Source organism: Telmatherina bonti (assembly GCF_933228915.1).
Source record: "Telmatherina bonti genome assembly, chromosome: 5".
Lineage (NCBI taxonomy): Eukaryota > Metazoa > Chordata > Actinopteri > Atheriniformes > Telmatherinidae > Telmatherina > Telmatherina bonti.
The window spans coordinates 34937289-34963211 of NC_136623.1; the positions used below are offsets into that span (position 1 = coordinate 34937289).

A 25923-nucleotide genomic window follows, 5' to 3' on the forward strand; every position below is an offset into this window, starting at 1 on the left:
CTATCCAAGCGGCGGTAAAAAAGTGAAGCCTAAGCGGAAATGCATAAAACTGCAGTTCCCTCCTCATCCACTAGGGGCTCCAAAACAGAGCAAATCCCCATAGACTCCCATGTTAAAAAGACCAACTTCACAGCAGAAATAAACATGTTTACAGCCTGGTACAAAAATCCATTTTAGGTTTAATAGGTCAGGTTTACCTTCATGAAAACTGTGGGGGGAATGAATTTTTTTCGAACTCCTTCGTTTAAAATGAATTTAATCTCGAAATTCTGCATATTAGGGGCCGTGTCCTTTTGATTGACAGATACCCGATCTCCCGCTTAAAGTAAGAAGAAAATAGAACGACCACGGTTTTTAGCCAGTTAACAACATGACTTAGCTATAGCCCGCTTTCATCCGTTTGCTCCTGTTTGCTCCGGGTTAGCTCAGTTAGCTCTTAGCTACAGGCAACTCAGAAGTTAGGAAAAAATTCACTCCGTCCATCTTTCATATACGGTCTATACTTTTACCTTCAACAGGAAAAATGCAGAAGGATATTCTTGCCACTTCATGCTTTTCCGTGTTACCATACCCACCTCAAATGTCCAACCAATCCAACAATACTTAACTAGCTGCTGGTGCGTGTGCTTGGTATTTAGGCAGCTTAATGTAGCCTTAATCATGCGTTCACCCCCTGGTGGTTGGGAGACCATTGGTTGAGAACCTGAGTGATTAGAGATGCACGCAGCAGAACTCACATTTTGAATGTAAATATTGTTGACAATAAGGTTTATCTAATGGTGGCCACCAAAATCATGATCAGCTCCACCTCTTTGCCCATATTTGTATTTTCCGGGAGAGACGACACGCATGCCTCTGCCAAGATTGCGATGGTAGGAGCCGCTCGCCGAGCTTCAATTCAGCTCTTCAGAAACCTACTGGTGACGTCACAGAGGCTCCGTCCATCTTTTTATATACAGTCTATGGCTCTATCAGATCTCCAGTCACAGTCATTGAAAACATAAATTAGACATGTACTGGATACGGTGAGCTGTTTGGATCAACTCCTGGCTTTAACCTGACCCGCCCTGGATAATGTTAAACTGAGTCCTATAAACCATCTGATCCATTGTAAACAATGTGGTTTTACTGGCTCATTTCATTAGACAAACCGGTTACAGCTGTTGCTACTTTAGTGATGTTAGATATACTTATGCACTTTATTGTGCCACGTCCACTTCTAAACGTAAACGACTTTCTGAATTATGTTGAGGTTTCTGGTCACTGGTTACGGCTAGCTAGTTACATTAAAAAACATGGGAGCTTATATAGCAAGATGCAGCAACTTAACCAAACAAACTTACAAAGTCAGGTGGAGGAGTAGGATTTTGCCACACACGGTTAATAAGGTACACTAAGCGGGCGAATGACGTGCAATAGTAGTTTTTGGTGTTATATGGCGACATTTTTACAGCAGCGTGGAGATAGAAAAACAGCCAATGCCATTGCCACTCTCACTACAAATGAAACTGCCACCCTGCAGCGGCACTTGCCATTTTCTCATTGCTCTGTTGCCGCTCTGAACCAGTATAAGCCACTCCCCACTGGCGGGCACTGCCCCTCAGCACTCTGCCACTGGGCTTTTTATGAAAAACAAACAAAACACGTATGTTTGCATGTATTTATCTGCATTGTCTGCTGTAGAAATGGAGAACATTTGAAAAATGTTTTCTAACAAAATGATTTAGATCTTTTAGAGTGGTTTATGGTGTGCTTTGGAAATGGTACAACAAAATAATTAATACAGTCTTGTCATTGTAAACGTTTGGTTTAATTTAGCTTTAGCATCTTAGCATAGCGCTTAGCAAAGATGTTTAATCCTACGCGACTGAATGATGTGGGTGAAGATTAAACGACAGCTAATAACAGTCAGTCCATTTCTTGCCGTGGTCGATACAAATTTGTTGTAGGATCGCATGCCTCTTTTTCCAGTTGTTGTAACACCCGTCACAACGTCACACGTAATACTAGTAATTGTTAAAGAACTGTCTGATATCAATAACACGCAGGTGGAAATCACCATGCAATGCTATGGATTAGAGAAACAACTGGAAATGTCAACACAACCATAAGTAATATAGCATTTGTACCATAAAGTAATGCCAAATGTCTCATAAACTATTTATCATATATGTCATGCTGGGTTAATGGGTTAAAAAGGAAGGTTCATTCATTCATTTTCTGAACCGCTTAATCCAATTCAGGGTCGCGGGGAAGCTGGAGCCTATCCCAGGTGGCTTTGGGCGACAGGTAGGGTACACCCTGGACAGCTCGCCAGTCCATCGCAGGGCCACACTAAAAAGGAAGGTGTATCTATCAATTTCGAAACTGTTGTTCATTTTTCCGCATCCCACCTTGTATGTTAAGATGGTCACATCTGTCTTACTTCAGTGATGGAAAAGTTGGGCGAAATGTGACATGTTGACATGACGGTTACTGAAAAAAATCTGATTTAGGACAACCCAGACAACAGACTGGGTCTTATATGGACAAATCTGAGCTGAGTTTATGCTGTTTATATGAAACAAACATGAAATAAAACAGGAGGAAAATCAGATAAAGGTTACGTGGGATAATTTGCAGATGTAGTTTAAGGAGTTGTTTAAGGAAATCCTGCAGTGACACTAAAACCATGTGCATGCTCAGCAATATGAATAATAAGTTAGGTTTTATTTACAAACAGTGATGACAGTGATCACATTAAGTTATCCTGAGCTCTATGTTTGATGGTTGTCTGATAGTTTTATCACTGCTGGTCATTTATTTCAGCCACAACATACCTGATGCTGTCAAAGGAACTCCGACTGTCAGCACAAGCTAGGGTTAATATGTTGTTATTGTTCCATTTAACTGAACATTATGATTATTGTTAGTGAAAATGTCTAATTACTTTAAAAATTGTACTTGTTTACTACGTTTTCTGTTGTTTTTTTTTTTAACCTGTGGTGGTCGCCTCTTTTTTTTTTTTTTTTTTTTTTTTTTTACTGGCAAAAGGCTTTTTAGGATTTGAGGTATGGGTTGCCGGCGAGACGAGGAAATCAGGAAGCATTAGGCAATGCTTAGACAAAAATAAAAAAGTAAACATACCGGGAAAAGATGCCACACTGTGATGCTTTTGGTTGTTTTATCAAAACTAAATGCAAGAAAAGATAAAACAATAACAAAAGAAAGGTCACACAAGATTGTTGTTATGATCTTATAGTGTGTGACGTGCACTGTGGAGTTACCATACACTCTTAAACTTCAAGTAAAAAATCTACAGAATTTCTTCCAAGATATTTTTATTTAATTACTGTGGGAAGCGATCTAATGCTTGGACTTGCTTACCGGTGATTAGGTTCCCATTAGGCCAGCTCTCTCTGACCCCGGGGGCTGACTAAAGCAGCCCACAAAAACATTTGGGTTGAGGCAAAAAATTTCTGTGTGCTGTTTATCTGAGCTGGCATTGGTAAGCAGCTGTTGCGCAAACACCAGCTATTTTGGTCAACGGTCCTCATTGTCCACCTGACTGTCCTCATTTCCAACCGCATTTTGAGCGTTTTCACCATCACTGTTCTCGCCATCAAAACATTCGGGTTCAAATTACAAAATAAATACTGAACCACTGGTGGGGGAATGGGTCTGCTTATAACGGAAATGCCTCACCTCCCAGAATGCATTGGAACATGCTCAAATGGAAGCGTACGGGTAAAATTAATTTAATAACAAAATCATCTGACAACTAAAAGATGTTGAACATTGCAGGGATATAAATGTTTATTTAATTAGTTATGTCATATATGAGCCTCTTAGCTGGAGTTCTCTTTTAAAAAATGAAAAATTTTGTGGCCTTCATCGACCGTACAGCAGATCTTTCTGAGTGTTAAGATGCACCAATCTTAGCAAGCCTCTATCGAGCACTGCCTTCCACACAAAACAAAAGTGAAGCCACAAAAACTTATTTTTGTATTTTCTAGGCGAGACGACATGCATGCCCCTGCCAAGATGGCAATGGTAGGAACCGCCCACCAAGCTTCACTTCAGCGCTTCAGAAACCTACGGGTGACGTCACGGAGGCTCCGTCCATCTTTTTATATACAGTCACTTCTTTTTATACACTACAGCTTCTTCATTGATCTGCTAATGATCCAAAATGAGGCATTTTGAAGCATCTAAAACTTGCAGGATATGGTCTCCTAAGGACCAGTGTTGGACATTAATGATCTAATTAACAAAAAACCTTTTTATCTTAATAACTTTTTTTCATGAAAAAAACAGCTGAATGTTTGTTAAAATGAGGAAACAACAGACTCAGTGTCTCTGGACTCTTCTTCAAGAAAAAGCTTGAAGCTTATTAGTTTTGCATCTTGGTGCAGTTACTTCTCCAGTTTTTGTTAAGACATAATGTATTTTGTGATTTTATTTCCCTTTCTTTTCTAGTCACAAATCACTCAATCAGATCAGGAAACAGTCTTGGTGTGTGTGTGTTTGCATAGCATTATTATGTTAGCATTTCTTAAATTCAACTTTAACTCATCTTGAGGTGTGAAATCTGTCTGGGGCAGGACCTCTGTGGGAGACTGGGGGGGGGGGGGGGGGGGGGGGGGGGGGGGGGGGTTCCACAGTGGGAAGAAAACATGACCTCCTTGTACCATCCTCCACTCATTCCAGCAGTGAGTATGAACAGTGCTGGACTGACTACATTCATCGCAACAGCATCTGGTGGCCAGTCGAATGGAGAGGAGTGGGGCCCAGGGTGGGGGCAGGGGCAAGGTCAGCCGAGTAAAAACCCTCCCCCAGTAGGGGCATGTTTGCTGACACAGGGAAAGGAAACACAAGACAAAATACCAAACAGGGTGGAGAAAATTGACAGAGTGCAGAGAAAAGTAATTTAATAACGCCTGCGGCAGATATAAATATGATTACAAAGACCCTACTGAGGAGTAAATCAGACAGTAGAAAGAAAGCCATCAGGACTGAAAGAGAGCTCAGATGATGCAAGACTGTCAGGTGGGCTGATTGGCTGAGAAATGAATGATGAATTAATGTCTGAGTGTTGGGATTAGTGGGCTGGCTGCTGACGCTTCAGAGTGAACATGCCAGGTTGCCTGCGTGAAGCATTGACCAATAAATATCTGTCTTTGTGGGCAGCATGAGACACTGTGCTCATTCATTTATTTATTTACTTTATTTGACTTATTTAATTAAAGGAGGGCGGAGCAACAGAGTGCTGAAGATAAACGACAATAAGAAACAAAAACACAGATTAAAACAAAATTGATCCACTTATATCAAAGGAGCTTTTGTGGATGCAAGTCTGCATGTGATACGGCGTGTGTGCATGTGCTTAAGTGTGCATGTGTGTTAGGATGTAGGGTGGGTAGCAGGCACAAGAGGGAATTCCTTCCTCCTGAAGACTCAGGAAGCAACAGCCTGAGAGGAAGTGAAAACAACTTCTCTTTCCAAGGCAAGCCCTTTAGAAGTTGTTCCTCTGGAAACAACAACACTCCCTGCACCATGAGTCAGTCTTTCAGACCTAAAAAACTCAGTTTGTGTTTGCAGTGAGTTACTAAAATTGTCCGGAAGCATAGAAATGTAGGTATTAAACAATTGGCAGCTCTAACAATGGCAAATAAATCCAAAACAATACGCAGGAATGCCAAGTCTGTGCTACTGGGTGTGCTGGAAATGTTTTTGTCGGGATAAACTGTCATCTGGCAGCTACAACACTGAAGCTGGAGCAGAAAACTCAGATTTTAATCCCTGCAGCTGGATTGTAGGTATTAGATAACAACAGATTACAAGTTAGGTAATCAGCTATCAGAGAGGGGGGTGCACAACTCTCCGCAAGGTTTGAGAAACATTATTTTGATTTTTTACCAATAAAAAAAAGGCCTTTTTATGTTTTTTAGTCACATAAAGCAAAACAAAACAACAGGAATAATGATGAACAAATAAAATGTCTTGCAAGGCTGCTGGTGATGTAACGGTGTGGGAGATGTTTTCTTGGCACAATTTGGGCCCCTTGGTACCAACATGGTATGGTTAGAATAACACATCCTACCTGAGTAGGCAGGAAGAATGTTTACTCAGGTGAGTTAGTGGGCTGCAAGGTGGTGTGCTGGTTAGAACCGCTGCCTCACAGAAAGACACTCACTGGTTTAAGGTTTCTCCCAGGGTATGGATGGGTACTATGGGTTCCTCTCATAGTCAATGAACGTGTTATGCCTCTTTTCCATCAGTATCAGCTTGTCTCAACTTAACTCGCCTCAACTCATCTCAGCTTGGTCCTGTTTGTTTTCCATTACAATTTAGTACCAGCTCTAAAATGGGCGGGGCTTGTGTGAAATCACTGTGTCGTCAGTATTGTGCACGACAAAAAAAAACAACAAAACAACAACAACAAAAAAAAAGAGAATGACAAAATATATCTGCTACTTGGTCTGTGGCTAATTATCGGCAACAAAATACAATAAAGAGAACGAGTGGCGCTTGCAAGCTTTTAGCGCTAACAGATATTAACTGATATTAGCCGACATTAACGGTTACAAAAAATGCAGAAGAGTATGAAGCCATCATCCATCAGCTGTTATTAGTACTTCAATTCATGTATTATCTCCTCTACACCAAATAATAACAGATGTAAACAATGGAAATCCACTCACCATCCACCAACACACTCTCCAACACAGTAGTGGCCGAATCAACACCAATTGTCTTCCCATTGCTTGCCGGTCGTTCATTCATTCATTTTCTGAACCGCTTAATCCAATTCAGGGTCGTGGGGAAGCTGGAGCCTATCCCAGCTGGCTTTGGGCGACAGGCAGGGTACACCCTGGACAGCTTGCTAGTCCATCGCAGGGCCACACAAAGACAAACAACCACTCACTCTTATGGGCAATTTAGAGGAACCAATGAACCTAACATGCATGTCTTTGGATGGTGGGAGGAAGCCGGAGTACCCGGAGAGAACCCACGCATACATGGGGAGAACATGCAAACTCCACACAGAAAGGCCACTGACCCCTCACAAACCCCTCCCCAGCCAAGGATCGGCTCGATAGGACGGGCCCCTGACCAATAGCGGCATACAGTCATGCGACATCATACACAACCCAACTCAGCTCACTTGGAACCTGGGTTGAGGAGTCACGAAAAAAGTACCAGTTTACGGGTACAAAGTCTAGTGGAAAACCTTACCAATCGAGCAGAGGCAAGTTAAGTTAAGACGAGCTGATACTAATGGAAAAGGGCGTCGTTGTGAGTGGTTCTTTGTTTTCCTGTGATGAAATGGCGACCTGTCCAGGGTGTAACCCTCTCGGCGGCTCAACAAGGTTCCAGTTTCCCTGTTACTCTGAACTGGACTGAGCGGTAAAGAAAATGAACTGATAGAGTCTACCATGTCCATCCCTTCCAGCAGGATGATGCACCATGTCACAAAGCTCACATCATCTCCACCATGACGATGAGTTCACTGTCCTCCAACGGCCTCCACAGTCACCAGATCTCAGTCCAGCAGAGCAGCTTTGGGATGTGGTGGAACGGGAGATTCTCGTCATGATGCTTCATGTCAACATGGAGCAAAATCTCTGAGGAATGTTTCCAACACCTTGTTGAACCTAAAACCAAGAATTGAGGCAGTTCTGAAGGAAACTGAAGTCTGTGATCAGTGGTGGGTGATCATCTATGTTGTGTATATACCTCAGTTGTTTTGTTCAAATTGTTTTTAGTCACCAGAGCTCCATAATTATCTGCCCACACTTCCTCCTGTTCATTTTCAGCACAAGAATCTGCTCCCCTGATCACCTTTTGTAGTTTTCACACCTCCAGATATGCATTGGGCCTTATCCCATGCCTTTTAGTTACTTTGACTCCTTTTAGTTAACATTTCTTGCCCTTTATCCTTTCCCCCAGTTTGCCCACACTCACTTCCTCCACTGGATTAATCTTTTTTGTCTCAGTCTTTCCCACAAGAGATGTAAGCAGAGGAGGTGAGGACAGACGTGAGGAGAGAGGAGGCGAGTTGACAAGCATTTAACAAAGTGAGACGGCCCCGCTTTAAAGCTGTCATTTTAAACTGATGTCAATGAAGAATGACGTGTGAAACAGCTGCATCTAACCATAGCTATGTTGCAGAACAGACCACCAGGAAATCTGCTTGACCATAACCACATAATGCCTTTTATTCTTGAATAAAGGTACCACACTTGAACACAATATTGTCTTTACACAATCAGTGGAGACAAAAGTACTAAAGAGACGTGTGTTAGACAATAACAAGTGTTGAGTTTTGTGTAATTGCCAATTACCACACATGCAGGAATCAGTAGGAACCTGGCTGGCAGCCTGGGAAGTTCATTCATTTCCCACACACCATATGTCTACGATTGTGACACTGTACTGTCCTGAGAGGAGACACAAAGGAGGAAAAACACATCTAACAGCCACGACTACTCATCTGAATCTATTAGATAAGTAGTGGTAGCGTAGAAATTACTGTATAGAACTGGTGGATTTTTCTTTTCCTGGGACTGTAAACTGTTCTTTATCCCAAAGAGTCAAAAGGACAAAAAACGACAGCCTTAACTCCACTGATCCCACAGCTTCAGTCAGTGCAATAGGTTAAATTCACAAGTCCCTGAAATGAGGAGACAAATCTCCTTTCTGTGAGTTATGTAAGCGCACTGCATGGGGTGGGCGAGTCGATGCACCTCGCTGAACAGGCTAATCCAACATACCGCGCTGAATGCCAAAACACATGACGGCAGCATCTGTGCTGTTGTGTAATAGCATAACAGGTTATGACAACGTGAAGAAATCCAGAATAAAACAGGCAAATGAGCGTAAATCACAAGTGTGAGAGGTTGATAAAAAAGTTGAGAGGAAGGAGATCTTTGAGGTAACATTTGGGTCACAAAACAAATCATACGTAGCCTCTATTCCTTTATTTAAGAAGCTTAAACAATTCTTACTTATTATATTAATACTTCCAGGTTTGTCTTGTTACTCAGACACGCAGCATCTCTGATACCTCATGCTCCATCAAGCATCCACTATTCAGAGGGACTTCGGTGTTACTGCTACTTTTATCACATATCTTTATTAACCGGTATTATCTAGGCACTGAACTGAGTTCTGCTCTATATGTGTTCTTTATGTTTCATATTATTGTCTGACACTACTACTACGGTGGCCTTGAAGTGTCAATTCAGTCCATTGTGGCTTATTGTGTTGTGGCTAATTGTGTTGTATTGTGGCTTATTGTGTTGTGGCTAATTGTGTTGTGTTGTGGCTTATTGTGTTGTTGTAGCATATTGTGTTGTCACCTATTGTGTTGTGGCTAATCGTGTTATGTTTTATTGGGTTGCGTTGTGTCTTCTTGTGTTGTGGCTGATGATGTTGTGTTGTGTCTTATTGTCTTGCCATGTGGCTAATTGTGTTGTGGTGTATTGTGTTGTGGCTTAATGTGTTGTGGCTGATTGTATTCTGTAGTATTGTGTTGCCTTGTGGCTAATTGTGTTGTTTCTTATTGTGTTGCGTTGTGGGAATTTTCCCACTATGGGAACAAAATTCTTCTTATGTATATATATGTATATGTGTATATATATATATATATATATATATATATATATATATATATATATATATATATATATATATATATATATATATATATATATATATATATATATATGTATCCAGTTTCCCTCTGGAAAAATTAGGTATTGAAATTTCATATAAATAAAACTGTATAGTTTATGTTTGGAAGAGAGAAAAAGAGAAAAGATCTTCCTGGAGAGCTCAAACGCTGGTCCTCAAGGTCACTGCCCTGCAGGCTTTACATGTTTCCTGCTCCAACACATCTAATCCGAATAAACTGAATCCAAAGGCTGGTTGTGAAGTTGTTGTAAAACATGACTTGGGCATGTTGAAGCAGGGAAACATATAAAAGGTGCGGTACAGTTTGCCTTCGAGGGTCGGACTTTAAGATGCCCGTCTCAAGGCAAATGTTCATCAAATAGCAGAAATGATCTCCAACTGGTTGGCAGCCGATCACCAAGTTTTACGCAGAAGTGTGTAATAATCTGGACAAATCTACGTCTCCTTGCTAAAAACTTACTAATACCAGCGTTTGCACAATTCTGCATCTGGTAAACAACCGATGCAACCTGGTCACCATGCCAGTTCCAGTACCAGAGGGATGCATCAGACCAGTAGCCGATTAGTGTTGTGAGACTCTGTCTAGATCTGGGCAATATAACTCAAATCAATACCATGATTAATTGAACAGGTTATTATGTTTACAATCAATGAGCAGTTATTTATTTTATTTTTAGATCTCATAACTAACTGAATTTTTTTGTTAGAAATATTTTCATTGTAAACAAGCGGATATTAATAAGTGAAAGGAAATACAAAATGTATGTATATAGTCATTTAACTAAGGTGTTTTTTTTAAATATATATTTAAGAGAAATTGACATTTTTAAGCAATTTAAATAACTAACATGAGGAAAATTACATTGATTATTGGTTCTGAACGGCGGTTTCGATTAATTTGCAATTAATTGTCCAGTCCTAACTCCCATTTTCCCATTTAACGCTTCAGTGTTACGTACAGATTAGGTGTAAGCAAGTATGAAAAACCCATTTTAATTCATAATAGTAGTACGTTGCAACAAAACATTCCAGCAGAAAGTGTAGTATGTTATAAATGAATGGTCGGTGTCACTTTGCCCACTATCTGCTGAATAAATATGCATTTCAGACTCGAAGTGAATGATGAGCCTGCTAGGATTTCAACTTTTATACAAGCAAACTCATTAAGTTTTTAGCATCCAGTTTGAAGAAAAAAGACAATGTGCAGTAAAATTAATCCAAACTAACAGGATGGATTAATCACAGACAACATCCTTCTCTCCTGTTGGTGTTTATTTTGGTAAATCTTTGTCAAAAACATCCAGAGTTCTGCATATATTTATTAATGGAACCAGAGTTGTTTAATAAGTGTTGAGAACTGGAAAAAAGTAAATATTCTATGCACACTGCTCATGGAAATATAGACCAGGAAGTCATTAGTTTTCAGTGTTTTAGGTTTTTTCTCACAATTACTACATTTACATGGGAGTTTTAATTCCGAATAAAAGTTAATTCTGATTTAAACTGATGAAAATCGACCATGTAAACACTTAATTCCTAATGCAAATTTGTATTTGGAATTGAACTTAATTCCGATGTAAGTGTCGTTTATTCCCATTTTAATTCTGAACTATTTAATTCCTCTGTCATGTAAACCTTCGTTCCACTCTAAGTTAATTCCGGTCGTTCTGAGCATGCTCGTTACCTTGTCCTGTCCCGATGACGCGCGTTGTTTCTCCTTCTCAGTTGCTGCAAAAAGTGAAGTAGTATGCTCGTGTTGAGCTGCTACTTCAAATTTATGATAAAAATAGCGAAAGTGGTACTTATTGTGTAGTTTTTACAAGTTACAACTGAAATGACGCGAAGCGGGGAGCCAACTTTGTTTATTTCCGGTATATGTCACGTGCACCCTCTGTCCAATAAGAACCCTTCCCAACCCGCCGCTCTAAAGAGGAATTAAGTGAGGAAATGTTTTATGTAAACCTCCATTCGTAATATTTTTCATGTAAACTCGTAGGAGAATACGTTAATTCTGAATTATTTAATTCCGAATTAAAAACATCATGTAACCGTAGCCATTGTTCTGATTTAAAACCATGATATGACAGTAAGAAAGTTCTGACTGTTGCAGGAGGGTTACGATCTGAAGCACAAACGATCTTCTGGACACGCTGCAACGTTGAGCCGAAAACAGAAAACTCACTCTTTCCTTAAAGCTTTCAAGCAAACCAGTTAAAATCTCTGGAGCAAAAACTTCAAAGTGTGCATCCTGCTCTTCCTCAGTATCATATAGAATATTTCTCTTTCCTAGCCAGTTTTATTTACCTTCAGAAATACAACGCTAACTATCTACATTCCAGCTGTAATATGTAAACATCTGCATGATGATCGCTCCCTCCTCAGTAACAGAGTCTTAGTAATATTACAGCTCACTTATCTCTCTTGGTAGTCACATTCACAAATTAACACCTTTGATGTGCCTAGATGTGATGATAATCTCCAGTTGTCTGAAGAATCTTATTTGCAGAAAGCTTTTATTTATTCCATTTATAGTCAATGAAGTGGGCTGTGAAGAAACAGGAAATTGGGAGAGAAAAAACAACAAGAAGGTTTGTTATACAATCAACGGACTGTCTCAAGAGTTACTCAACAGCATTACAACCCACTCCATCCTCATGATTCAGGAACTATATACAGAATGCAGAAGACAAGCCCGATGACCAGTCTGTCCCATCCCTTTGTGGGTTTGTATGCTCTGTTTTAATGGCAGATGGCTGGCTGGATGCAGGGAGAGGATTAACCAGAGCCCATGGTCTCAGTCTTCGTCTTATCAGAGAGCAGCAGGTTGGAAGTCAGAAGCAAAGAGAGATACATCACCACCTCCCCTATGAGTCATTCTCTGGTCCCCTGCTCATCATCGCTGATGCACACATACACGGGGACATGTATATACACACACACACACACACACACACACACACTCTGCATCAAAAATATTTGTCAGGTTTAAAACCCCTGTGACATGTAAAATAAAGAAAGAGACACGGACTTAGAACTCAGTGTAACCTTTGCAAAGGGGAAGAGAACAGTCTCAGAGCTCGCACAGAGACTCCTAACTGTCTTCTTCGCTTGCTCTTCCTCTGCTCAGGCTTTTTATTTGACAGATAATGGCATGACACATGTCATGAGTTCATCACACATTTTCCAGTTAATGAATAGTATTAACTTCATTTACTCCTGCAGCTGCTAAAACAATAAGCATCTATTTTAACAGACTACCCAGAAGCAAGTCATGAGTAAAACACGAGGTGCAAAGATAACAATAGGATGGTATGTCTGAGTGAGCCAAGCTCATTAAGCATGAGGCACCCTGCTTCACCAGAAAGAATCAATCTTTGTTAAAGTAATCTCAAAAGTTTAACATATGATAAAAGAAAAGATAAGTCATGAACAAATGATAATATATAAATTTCCTAACAATATTCATACAGAAATAGAGCCATTGTCTCTGTACATGGGAGCCCGTCTTTTGATGAAAAAAAAAGCTTAGTAATGGTAATCAAATAGATATTTTTAATGTAAATTAGACTGGAAAAGGATTATCCTGATAGTTTACACATCCAGGAGAAAGGAATCAGTAGTGGAATCAGCTGAGGGATGACAGCACCGATGGTTAGAGTGTTGAGTTCAGCGGGTTCAGTCCTCAGCAAGACTGGACATTTCCAATCTGGTACTTCCTCCCTGGAAGTCGCATCAGCTCTGGATCTACTGCGACCCCCCTCAACGAAAGCCACGTGTATAAGAAAAAAATGTATTATAATGTGTATACCATGTATAAACTGTGTATTACACGGTGCTGGACACGTTTTCCACTGAGAGAATAATTACTGCACTAAACTGGCTACAGAGACTATTCTGTTGTCATGGGAATTAATATCCCATCGTCTTCATAACAAGCCTGAATCCATCCTTCTGCACGGAGCGCATCAGAGTCAGGTCTTCGGCTGTGTGGATTATGATGCTGTTATTTATCGCTATCCACTGCTTGCTTGTTTAGTTGTTGTTCCTCCAGCATGTGTCCACATGTGACATGTGACTCAGGTGTCTCTTTCAGTTTCACCTGATCATGTGGAGGATGCTGATGTTAGTTTCAGACATTCATGGAACAACAAAGACCGTTTGTGGCTGCGATGTTGCAGCTAATTGCACGTATTGCCGCCCACGATGACAACTTTGAACTGCAGCAGTGAAAAAGGTCCCCGCTCAAACGGCTTCCTGCACCACCTTCCCAACGCTGTGTAGGCTGTCAAAACTGTTGTTTGGGGTCTAAGGCAAGCTCATAATGAACAAACTGTTTTTCAGTCTGATCTGGAGCACCGATGGACACTTCAGAAATAATGTGTAATACCACCACAATGTGTTTCTCCTTTGAAAACTTTGACATGGCTGTAAAAAGCGTTTTTAATGTGCAGCAGCTGGATGCTTTCAGGAAAGCACAAAAAGCAGTTTAGTGAACTTTACCACCTGGCATGAGCTACAGGATAAGAATCTACAAATCAGCACAGGCTTTATAGACTCATAAATATATCATGTTGCAAATAATAGTTTACTCATTACTTCCTGAAGTTCTGAAATAAATCCATATTTATTTTCAGTAAAAATCAAAAAGAGAATAAGTGTATTCTGATCAGTGTTTGCAAGTTGGCTTTGTTAAAATATACAGAAGAGGAAACTTAGTATTTTATCTGTATTAATATAAAAATCAAAGACATGGATACAACTTTTTTTTCTTTAATAGAAAGAACCACTGAAATAATTTATTTCATGTATATGTATGTAAATCTAATGGTTATTTGACAATAATAATATGTATTTCTGTTTGGTCAAAACATTCTTTTAAACCAGATTTCACTGGATATTATTGGCTGATGTGTGTTAATCAACAGCACTAATGCAGATTTATCTCATGTCAGGCCAAATGTCTACAGTAATTGTTTACAATGGATCAGATGGTTTATGGGACTCAGTTTAACCTTATCCAGGGCGGGTCAGGTTAAAGCCAGGAGTTGATCCAAACAGCTCACTGTATCCAGTACATGTCTAATTTATGTTTTAAATGGCAGTGTCTGGAGATCTGACAGAGCCGCAGATTGTATGTAAAAAGATGGACGGATCCTTTGTGACGTCACCTATAGGTTTCTGAAGCCTGGAACCAAAATCCATTTTAGGTTTAATAGGTCAGGTTTACCTTCAGGACAAATGTGGGGGGAGTGATTTTTTTCTGACTCCTCTGTTTAAAAGTAATTTAATCTCGAAATTTGTCATATTTAGGGGCGTGTCCTTTTGATTGACAGGTACCCGAACTCCCGTTTCAAGTCAGAAGAACGTAGAACAACTGCAGTTTTTAGCGGTTAACAAAGTGACTTAGCTTTAGCCTGCTTACCTCCATTAGCTGGTTAGCTCCTGTTATCTCCGGTTAGCTTGGTTAGCTCTTGGCTACAGGCAGCTCAGAAGTTAGGAAAAAATTTAACCCTACCCAAAGTTGTCATGAAGGTAAACCTGACCTATTAAACCTAAAATGGATTTTTGAACCAGGCTGTAAACATGTTTATTTCTGCCGTGAAGTTGGTCTTTTTAACATGGGTGTCTATGGGGATTTGCTCTGTTTTGCAGCCCCTAGTGGATGAAGGGGGAACTGCAGTTTTATGTACTTCCACATAGGCTTCACTTTTAACTGCTGGAAGCTCTGTTTATCTTTCTTATAGTCTATGACAATAACACAGCATCGTCTGCAAAGCATCTAATGAAAACCTGAAATGCACTGTTGGCTTGTGCTGTTGGAGCAGGGATGTTATGTGTAACCCACATAGTGCTACGAGTATGTGTCGCTATAGTGCCGGATTGTCCTTGAACGCACCGTTTGTTCACGTGACACTTTACGTATGCACGCACGGTGACGTCTGAGCCCGTCCGGCCAATCCGAGTTGCGGCAATTCTTCTTACACGCTGCTGGCGTCTTTCCCAGTAGGTGTGTGAGAAACATCAGAGGAGGCTGCAACAGGTTGGTCCCGAACAAACTCATTCAAACGCCATCAGGTGTTTCTTGTGACTTATGACAGTCGTCATATATTTTAGACACGTCTATGCCCGCCGTGGGCGCTGTGAACGTCATTGCAGGCGGACCCCTACCTTGGATTGGTGAGTCTGCCCCAAGTAATGTGTTTAGTTAGCGGTAGCATGTTGTGGCTGTGCCTACATTGGTGCATCCACTGCTGATGCTGACGCTGTCAGTTGAATGGTTTGATTTTGTGTTTTATGAATTCAGCAACATACTGTAACTGCATAGAGTGTTGCATTGATATGTTTTCTATTATTGTATGTGTTGCTTAAGTAACCTGAACAGATTTTGAAGTGATTGAACTGTGTGCACCAAGTTAATGGAATTAGTGAAAATAACCAAGGGTTCATGAATCCTGATGATTAGTTTTGACTGATGATTGGCTTTGCTGTTTTGATGCAGGCCAAGTGTGCCCTGTGGGGTACAAGGAATTGGATGGTGAGCTAAAACAAGAGCCTGAACCGCTACCCGGATTGTCTCCTCTACAGTCTGGTAGGAGATTGTTGCAGCCAGCTGCTCCCACCGTTGTCCACTCAAACACACAATGCGCATTTGGACTTTCAGCACTCATGGACTCAAAAAGAACTGATATATATATATTTATACATATGGACAATTCTCATCCCTTTGAACCACAAACCTTGACTTGGATAACTGGGAGCGAAGACAGCGAAACTGGCTGGATTGAATGAGATCTTATTTGTTGCAACCTTTTGAATAATCTGAACAGCTGTAAATATTGTACATTGTGCCATGTCACTGTTAATAATAATCCACCTGTTATCCAAACTTATAACCTTTGTCGCTGTTCACTGTATCCCCACCTCCTACTGTAGTTACCTAGACTTCTGATTTAATTGCCCAGATCAATAGTCTCTACACTCTTACATATAAGGTGGGTTACATATGCTTAGCTCAGGGTCAGACAGCAAGGTGGTTGCTGGTTCAACGCTCGGTTGGGAGGGCCCCCAGCTTACCTCCATTAGCTTGTTAGCTCCTGTTATCTCCGGTTAGCTTGGTTAGCTCTTAGCTATAGGCTTAGCCTGTAGCTCTTAGCTACAGGCTAAGAGCTAACCTGTAGCTGTAGGGACCACTTTTGAACAGACGCCTTTCTGTGTTCCCCCACGTGAGCATCACTTCATTCCAGGTACTTCCTCCCACCATCCAAAGACATGCATGTTAGTTCAATCGCTCTAAATTCTCAGACGGAGTGAGCATGAATGGTTGTTTGTTTCTCCGTGTTGGCCCCGTCATGGACAGGTGACCATGCCCTCCGTCTACCTGCTAACTGCCTGCTAGTTGCTGGGATAGACCAAAGTTTTCCTGTGACCCTGAATTGTCATTAATCTTACAGAAAATGGGAGAATAGATGGATGGCAGAGACCTTCATTAGTATCTGACCTCAAAATAGTTTTAAAGCTGGGGTAGGTAATGTTGGAGAGCTAGCAAGATGTGAAAGTGGCGCCCTGTCTTGGCTCCTCCCCCTCTGGTTCTGCTCCTTGCGTGATCCGAGGCTTTTTTAGTTGCAGCTTTTTCCACCAACGATTTTTTCTTTCTCGACTGTTTAGCAGGAGGAGGCAAATAAACCGAGCCGGGTCGGAAAATCCTTCCTGCATTTTCTCAGCCACGTTTGCCTTCCGAGTTTCTTCTTCACTACTTTGTATTTTCATCCTAACACGCTGTTTATATGCAGGGTGTGGCTATCAGGTATGCGCTGCTGGAGGGGGAGGAGGGGAGCTAGGAGGAGAAGCTTATGAAATATAAGAAATGAACAACTCCATTTGGGTCGGAACGTTTGGATTGATCAGAGTTTTTACAGATTTACGGTAAACTGAGGGGTCTAACTATATTTCTTATTGTTCATGATTACAGAATGTATAGACTACTATCAGGTCGAGGAACCACTTCACCCAGAGTAAAAAAAAATGTCTCTAAGCAAGATTACCTACTATAGCTTTAACAGCGCAAATTAACCCATCAAAGCAGCCACTATATATATTTATTAAGGTAGACTGATATATTTTAGTGACCTTTCACAAGAACAATTGTATGTATTTGTAATTCAGCTGCCATTTAAGGCACCTTATAAATCCTGCTCTAATATTCATCATGGCACTGGAGTACAGATTTTTATTTTAGTTTGTTAACAAATTACACTTTTTGAAAGTATTTAATGTGTCTGTTGTCAATGATCCGTGCTAATTCTGCATGGTCACAATGATAATGAACATCCACATAATGGAAAATTAGGACAAAGGATGAATGAAGAAGAAGTGGAGTAAAATGCACTAAAAGGATCCGTTTGAAGGGTTGCACCACACATCTGGCACCACAGTTCATTAGACATTAAATAATAATATCACTGTCAACTGAGAAAAATAGAGGCTTTCAACTGGCAGACTCCTTGTCCCGTTTACTGGACTGGTCACACGTGGTTTAGTAGACCTGGTACACCTGGTATTAAAATGCAATCCACGTGCAAAAGGACTCTTATGATCCAATGTCATTTCCCTGCTCTTCATGCAAATAAACACAAAGCCTGCTTCATAACCAGCCAGCTGCTGGCAGAAAAACAGATTGTAATATTCTGACAAATGTTGTAAAAGGTTTTTCCATGTGTTGATAATGAGAGAGAAGTTGCAGTTATTGTGCAGAAATATGAAGATAAAACGATAAAATAAAGTGTGACGTATGTTTATATGACAGGTCGACTCCATGCTCTGTGTGATGTGCAACAATAGGCACTGTGTTAGGCACTCCATGTTACACTTAATTATGTTGCAATTAAACACCAGGTAGCAGAAAACACGGACAGTATTTGCAGAAAAATGTCAGCTATTAACAGCTGAGGCATAAAAACAGACTTTACTGCTTACAGACAGAAGTAACTTCTTTTGGTGTTCATTGACTAGCAGGGTACATAAAAGGCAATGTTTAAGACCAAATATCTATGATGCCCTAATCTTAGCAATAGGTACATACAATAAGTATGTAAAAAATGACTGATTAAGTAATATATTCGATATTTATATATATAAATTCTTACAATAGCTGAGAAATAAAGTGTTTTATGATATTTCTTTATATATGCAGAGTATTTGGCTGCAACCCCAATTCTAAAAAGTTGCTATTCTGCGTACACTATAAATAAAAACTGAGTGCAAAGATTTTCAAAATGATCAACCCATATTTTATTCCCAGCAAACCTTGAACAACATATATCAGATGTTAAAACTGAGATGCTTCAGTATTTCATAAAAATATGAGCTCATTTTAAATCTGATGGCAGCAAAACATCTCTAAAAAGTTGAAAAAGGGCTGGAAAAGTAATTATTACAAATCAGAAACAACTGGAAGAGCATTGGAGAACTAATAAGGTTATATGGTAACAGGTGAGTAACAACAGACTGAATATAAAGAGAGCATTTCAGAGAGGAAGAGCCTCTCAGATGTAAAGATGGACAGAGCTTCACCAATCTGAGACAAACTGGGTCAAAACAATTTTAGAAAAAATGTTGCTCAACCTGAAAATGTGACGACTTTGAAGATCCCACCGTCTACACGCTATAACATCATCAAAAGATTTAGAGAATCAAGGGGAATCTCGATGCATTAAAACCAGACATGATTCTCTTCTGAAAATCACTGCATGGACTCAGTTCAGCCTGAAATCCACACATGCAGGTTAAAGCTCCACCAGATGGAAACAGGATCCAGAAACACGCCGTCTTCTCTGGACAAAAGCTCATTCAAAATGTTCTGAGTGGAAACCTGGATGAAGATGTGGAATTGTTTGTGGACAGCATGGACGGCGTGTCCTGCAGACTAAAGAGGAGAGGGAGCATCCAGCTTGTTATCAGCCTGCATCTCTGATGGGATGGGGTTGCATTAGTGCTGATGGCGTGGGCAGCTTCCACATCTGGGAAGCTCCATCAATGCTGAAACATCTGCTCCCATCCAGACAACGTCTCTTTCAGGGAAGACCTTCCAGGTTCCACCATGCTGGACCACATCCTGCATCATCACAGCAGCATGGTGGAACAGGAGAAGAGTCCAGGTACTGATTTAATGGAGCCCACTAAATTTTGTAAAGTTGTAACTTATAATGGTTTAATTGGTATTAAGCCCTTAAAATACCATCTTCTATCCTAATAAGATAATCTGCAGATGCATTATTTGATAAATAGAAGTGAAAACTGTTTTAAATTCCCCATTTTCCCCTCATCTCACAGGATTGTCTTGTGGAAGTTCAGAGCTTCCACTGACTCCCAGCGAATAAAACTATGATCGCAGCCTGCTCTTGTTTTATGCAGTGTATTTATCAAGTAGACAGATTGCAGCTGCCTCATGGTGTCAGTGCCTTGCATGGCTGTGTATGTGCTTATGGTTAGGAGAAAACGTGTGCATCAAAGAGTAAAGGATGTTCAGGCCATTTATCTATTTTAATGTTAGTAACACAAACAGACACACACATACTTGTCCCTGACTTATGAGTGTGCACACGTGAATGTGTAACTATGTGTAATAGTTTGGAGGGATCCGGGGGCCTGGGAACTGTGTGGAAAACACGTTGGGCTTCCTCTGGCTCATCTCAGAGTCATGGGAAAAACAACAGGGCTCATGCACTGCAGACTGACCACCCAACATCTCGCTGGTCAGAGGAGACGCTACACACCACCGCTAATGAGAAAGAGGGCGATGATCTTTAGGGCGCATTCACATCAGGATAGTCCGCAAGACTTGCTTCGATTGGGCACTCAGCTCAGTTGTAAGGGGGGTGTCCCTCCATGCGGACCGAGAGCGGACCCAAAGCGGACTCTCCGAGCAAACGGACTCGGATTCAAATAAAAAAGGATGATGTGGATGTGCCTGGACACTCGTCCATAAGTTTTCCACTGCAGAACATAAAAAGTCATGATAAATATGTTGGCATCGTTCCAACACTTGCATGATAAGAGTTAGCATTCATCTAGGCGACATCAAATCTGTCCCACACACAGCAAAACTACATCATTTTTAAAATCTTTTGTCTCGTGACGTTTGTGGCGGCACGTTTTCTAAGAGTAATTGTGTTCTGCAGAGTTAATGCTGGAACAAGTGAGATGAGAGCCTCTAGTGAAGCCAACACGTGGTCAGTTCAACCCAAACTCAGATCTGATGTGATGTTTTTTAGGCAAATAGAAAACAAAACATAACATTATTTTGTACAAACCTTCAGTGTCTTCCTCTGGACTTCTAGAGCAACCTCCGCCGTTTCTACTGCACACTGTAAGAAAACAAAAAGCAAAGGGAAAGGAAAATCAAACAGCTGGACAGTGTCCGAGTGTTTGCAGCTGTGCTGAATGGTGAAACTATTATATCAATCGGAAGGCATCTTGTTTACTTTGGTACATGTGGAAACCTCACAAAAAGTGGGTGTGGACGTCACCAGGGATTAATATTTAGCTTTGTCTGATTACAGGACGGCTTTGTGTAACTCAACTTACACCAGTGTTTCCCCAACATTATACTAAAGGGGGACCCCCCCAGCCTCACCCCCAATGACAATCCTGACTTCCAAAGAAGTTCAAGTTAATTTCATCCTCTCCTCTCTGCGGAGCACACGGACCGCTACCCTGTCCATGACTCGGTTGGTTTGGGATTTCAGAATTCAGTAAAGCAAAGAAATGGTCTGGTGGATGGTGGAGGGAAACAGAGTATTTGTCAGCTCAACTCAACTCAACTTTATTTATAAAGCCCTTTAAAACATCCATAGTCGGAACAAAGTTCTGAACACAATTGGCCAAAATAAAAACAGAATAAAACAGTTCAAATGCAAATAAATAACCTAATAAAACAACAGGTCATACAAGGAATACAGAATTAAAACAAACTGAATAAATCGTAAGTAAAACCAATGATGAAAATAAACTAAAGCACACTGACCGGCAGCTGTCTTACGTTGGGTTAAAAGCCAAGGAATAAAAATGGGTTTTAAGATGAGTTCTAAAAATGGACAGGGAGGAGGCTTGTCTAATGTGGAGGTGAAGCTCATTCCACAGTTTTGGACCGGCAACAGAAAAATCTCTGTCCCCCCTGAGCTTCTGTTTGGACCTCGGTACGTCCAGGAGCAGCAGGTCAGCTGACCTGAGGCACCGGGCAGGAGTGTGGGGGTGGAGGAGCTCAGAGAGGTAAGGAGGGGCCAGACCATTTAAAGATTTAAAAACAAATAAAAGAATCTTAAAATGAATCCTGTAGGTCACTGGAAGCCAGTGGAGGGAGGCCAGAATAGGTGTTATGTCCAGTTAGGAGGCGTGCAGCTGCGTTTTGCACAAACTGGAGACATGCAAGGAAGGACTGGTTCATCCCAAAATAAAGGGCATTACAGTAATCCAGCAGAGGTGTAATGAAGACATGGATAGCAGTTTCTACGTGCTGTTGTGAAAGAAAAGGTTTTACTTTAGCCCGCTGTCTGATGTGGAAAAAGCTCGACTTTACTACAGAACTGATTTGCTGATATAGTCTAAAATCACTGTCCATTTTAAAACCCAAGTTTGATACTGTTGACTTTAAAAAACCTGCCAAAGGGCCAAAATCAACAGGCAGGGGTTCACGAGCTCCACTGGGACCAAACACCATTATTTCAGTTTTTTCTTCGTAAAGAAAAAGAAGAAGAAGAAGAAGAAGAAGAAGAAGAAGAAGAAGAAGAAGACCGCAGTTTTCCCAGCTGGAAAAAAAGACCTTAAACAGGCTAGCTCCATCTTTCCGACTGTCCACGATCACTGAGGTGTTTAACCGACAGATTAGACACAAACAGGACAGTGCAACATGGTGTACACTTGAACAGCCTGGTTGGTAAAGCAACGCTCCCCTTTAATATTGTTAAAAAGCGACATTTTGACAAATGCTGCAAATATTTCACAGCCAGTATGAACTGCCTGGATGAACACGATGCTGAAGGCGATCAAAGACATTCAGTTTTACCTTTTCCACCTCTGATCAAGTCCAAACATGTCCTTGACATGAGCATGTCAAACATGAGTTGTAACTGTGTTACATCATATGTTCCAGATAACCACATTGCCAAAACCGCAGGAGAAATCCTGATCCGGTTTAGCAGACTGGGGACTGGATGAGCATAAACTAGTCCGCACTTCGAGCTAAATGTTCTTTTAGAAATTAAAGTATGTTGATCTTAAAAAGTGTGCACTTGCATTATTATGGCATTATTGTTATTTGAGTTAAAAAATGGTCTCAAAATGACAATAATCACTTTATGCAATATTATCGTCTATCACAATCATTTCTCAGACAATTAATTTTGTCACTGTGACAAGCCTAATCACAATGCAGTGATCTAAACCACTGTTTTCAACCACTGTACCGTGGCACACTAGTGTGCTGTGAAAGATTATCAGGTGTGCCCTAAGAAATTACCCTATTTCACCTAATTGTCTAAAAAGCAGCTCTATGTTCCTTCAATTCAAATTAACTTTATTTGTATAGTGCCACTTCACAACAATGTTGTCTCATGGCACTTTACATAAACAAGTCTACGACCAAACAGGCCCAGTGAAAGATAATGAAATACCTTTCTCTTGTGTTAATCTGATTTCTATTAAAGAGGATTTGACGAGATGGACTTTAAATGAACAATATGGACTTTAAAAAAAACAAAAAAAAAACTACAACAACAAAAAAAACACCCCATTTTGTTTTGTGGTCTGCCTTGAGATTTTTTCAGTGAAAAAAAATGTGCCTTGGATCAAGAAAGGTTGAAAAACAGTGGCCTAGAGATTCCTGCCCCCTCTGCACGAACTGGTCAGCTTAGTCACTGTCTGAAATCCAGGAGGAAAGCTATGGCTGCTGCTGTTCCAGCAGACCCAACGCGGACCTCTGCCTGGCAAGCGGGGCTCATTTCAGGATATGAATCGTCATACTGGTGGTCAACTGGTTCTCCTGGTGGAGACAGGGTGAAAACCATTTAATCTTCTTCATTTATGATGTCTGAGTGTTTTCTTTACCCCAAGTTAGAGCTTTTTGAAAGAGAAAAAACTATCAAAAACCAAAATCCTGATACTCGTTAATATTTCTCTTCAAAGTTGATCACATTTCAATATACATACGATTACGTGATAAATTCCCTGGTTTTACCTCCTACTCATAGAAAGGTAGAAACTACATTAATATATGAGTCTTTGTAGTAGGAGTGGAAAAGCAAACCATAAGCACTGTCAGAGAACTCTTCCTCTCTTACACTGAACAAAAAAATATAGATGCAACACTCTTGTGTTCGCTCCCATCTCTCATGAGCTGTACTCAAACTTTTTCTACATACACAAAAGAATATTTCCTTTAAATAGTGTTCACATATCTGTCTCAGTGTGTTAGTGAGCACTTCTCCTTTGCCGAGATAATCCAGCCCACCTCACAGGTGTGGCCTATTAAGATGCTGATTAGACAGCATGATTATTGCAGAGGTGTGATTTTTGGCTGGTAACAATAAAAGGCCGCTCTAAAATGTGCAGTTTTGCTTTATTGGTGGGGCAAGGGGGCTCATATCTGTGAGTGCAGCTCAGGAGAGATGGGACCAAACACAAAAGTGTTGCATTTATATTTTTCTTGAGTGCATTTGAGCACTTTGTGTATGTTCTAAAGCCCCTCGTAATTAACCCTGAGTACCGAAGGCGGTGCAAAGGCTTAACTAAAATGCAAACATTTTTCTTCTTCTCTCAAATTTAACATTTGATCTCCACCAAACAGGGTGATGTTGGTCAGGCTGTTAAAGGAGTCATATCGAAACATGTTGTATGCCACTGCACTGCGATGTTCCACACTATTCGAGGTCATCACAATGAAAGTCACCAGCACAACCACCACCACAGTTAGGTTCATTATGAGGATCCTGACGAAGGATTTGCGCTTCCCACCTTTGCTGGCGACCCACAACACAACCAAGCTGCACACGCTTAGTACTGCGTGAATGTGATGATCTCTCTGACTTTGGCAGCTGTGGAGGAAGTGGGAAGCTGGAGTGCTTCTCCAACAGCACCCTTGTTGCATTCAGAGGAGGATCCCTGACAGCTGCTATTCACTGTTTGACCCGTCAGCAGGTGGAACATGAACCAGAGCCTCTGGACTGCTGGACTGGACGCACCAATGAAAATAGGACAAGAATTAGATAAATAAATATCATATATAGCCTTTATATTCCTTTTATACTGATAGAGTAGGTGCCACAGACATTGTGACTACTCAAAACCAACAAGACAAAACAAAATTGACCTCATTTTCAAAGCAGAAAGGAAGCTTACTTGGGGAAATGAAGAAGTGCGCGCCTACTGGTATCTCACCGGGCATCTGGCCACTGCAGCCACGGCAGCTTTTGCTTCAGTCCTATCTGTTTATCTGCTCTAATGCGTCAAATCAGTAAGTTCACGGTTCACGCCCCCGCGTCGTCCATTAATTTCTGATAATGGACACCTCGGAGGGCATTATCCCACTTATACCATGGTCACTCACAAAGGAAATAATACAAGATCAATTACTAATGTTGTTTTTGCTGTTAAAATAATGTTTTTTACAAGAAAGGGCAGAGCGGACTATTTAATGTCTTTTGTTGTGGCGTTTCCAAGGTAACCGGCTTTGAGAGCACCTGCAGCGCGTTCGGCAGCAGATACTATTGCAACGAATACCCGATGAAGCGCCCATATTGAGGCACATCATCGGGTATGATGCACACCCCAGTCTGCACACTGCAGCCTGGGGTAATTGTGGGCAGCTCAGTGTGTATGAACGTGAGTGTGTGTATGTGTGCGCACGGCGCGCTGTCAGGTGATTGAGTCTGAAAGATAAAAGAGTGTTGAACGGAAGTGCCGTTCCCCTACTCTGAACAGATTCCAGTGAAAACATGATTGTTTTCTGCCTGAAATGCATATTTCTTCACAATATGAAGGAAATCGGGGAAGATGTTAATCATGTTTATGTGATGTCTGATGTTGTCAGTCCACATATTCTTTCTGCCCGTTTGTCGCTAACATTTCTGTTGCCATGGTTACCAACTGCTGTTTGTGCCAGCGCACTGATTTAGAACTATTGGGCTATTTGACTGGTGTCCAATATTACCTTTTAAACGACAACCTGCAGCCAATCAGAATCGAGTATTCACC

At 40.9% G+C, this 25923-nt stretch overlaps 1 protein-coding gene across 1 annotated transcript in view; it reads right to left on the bottom strand.

Moving 5' to 3' along the window:
- Positions 1 to 25923, bottom strand: part of ncalda (neurocalcin delta a) — a 114864-nt gene that overhangs the window by 55611 nt on the left and 33330 nt on the right. Inside the window, exon 3 of the mRNA XM_079241224.1 lies at positions 20988 to 21041. The gene's annotated coding sequence lies outside the window, so the exon portion shown is untranslated. The remainder of the gene's footprint in view (positions 1 to 20987; positions 21042 to 25923) is intronic.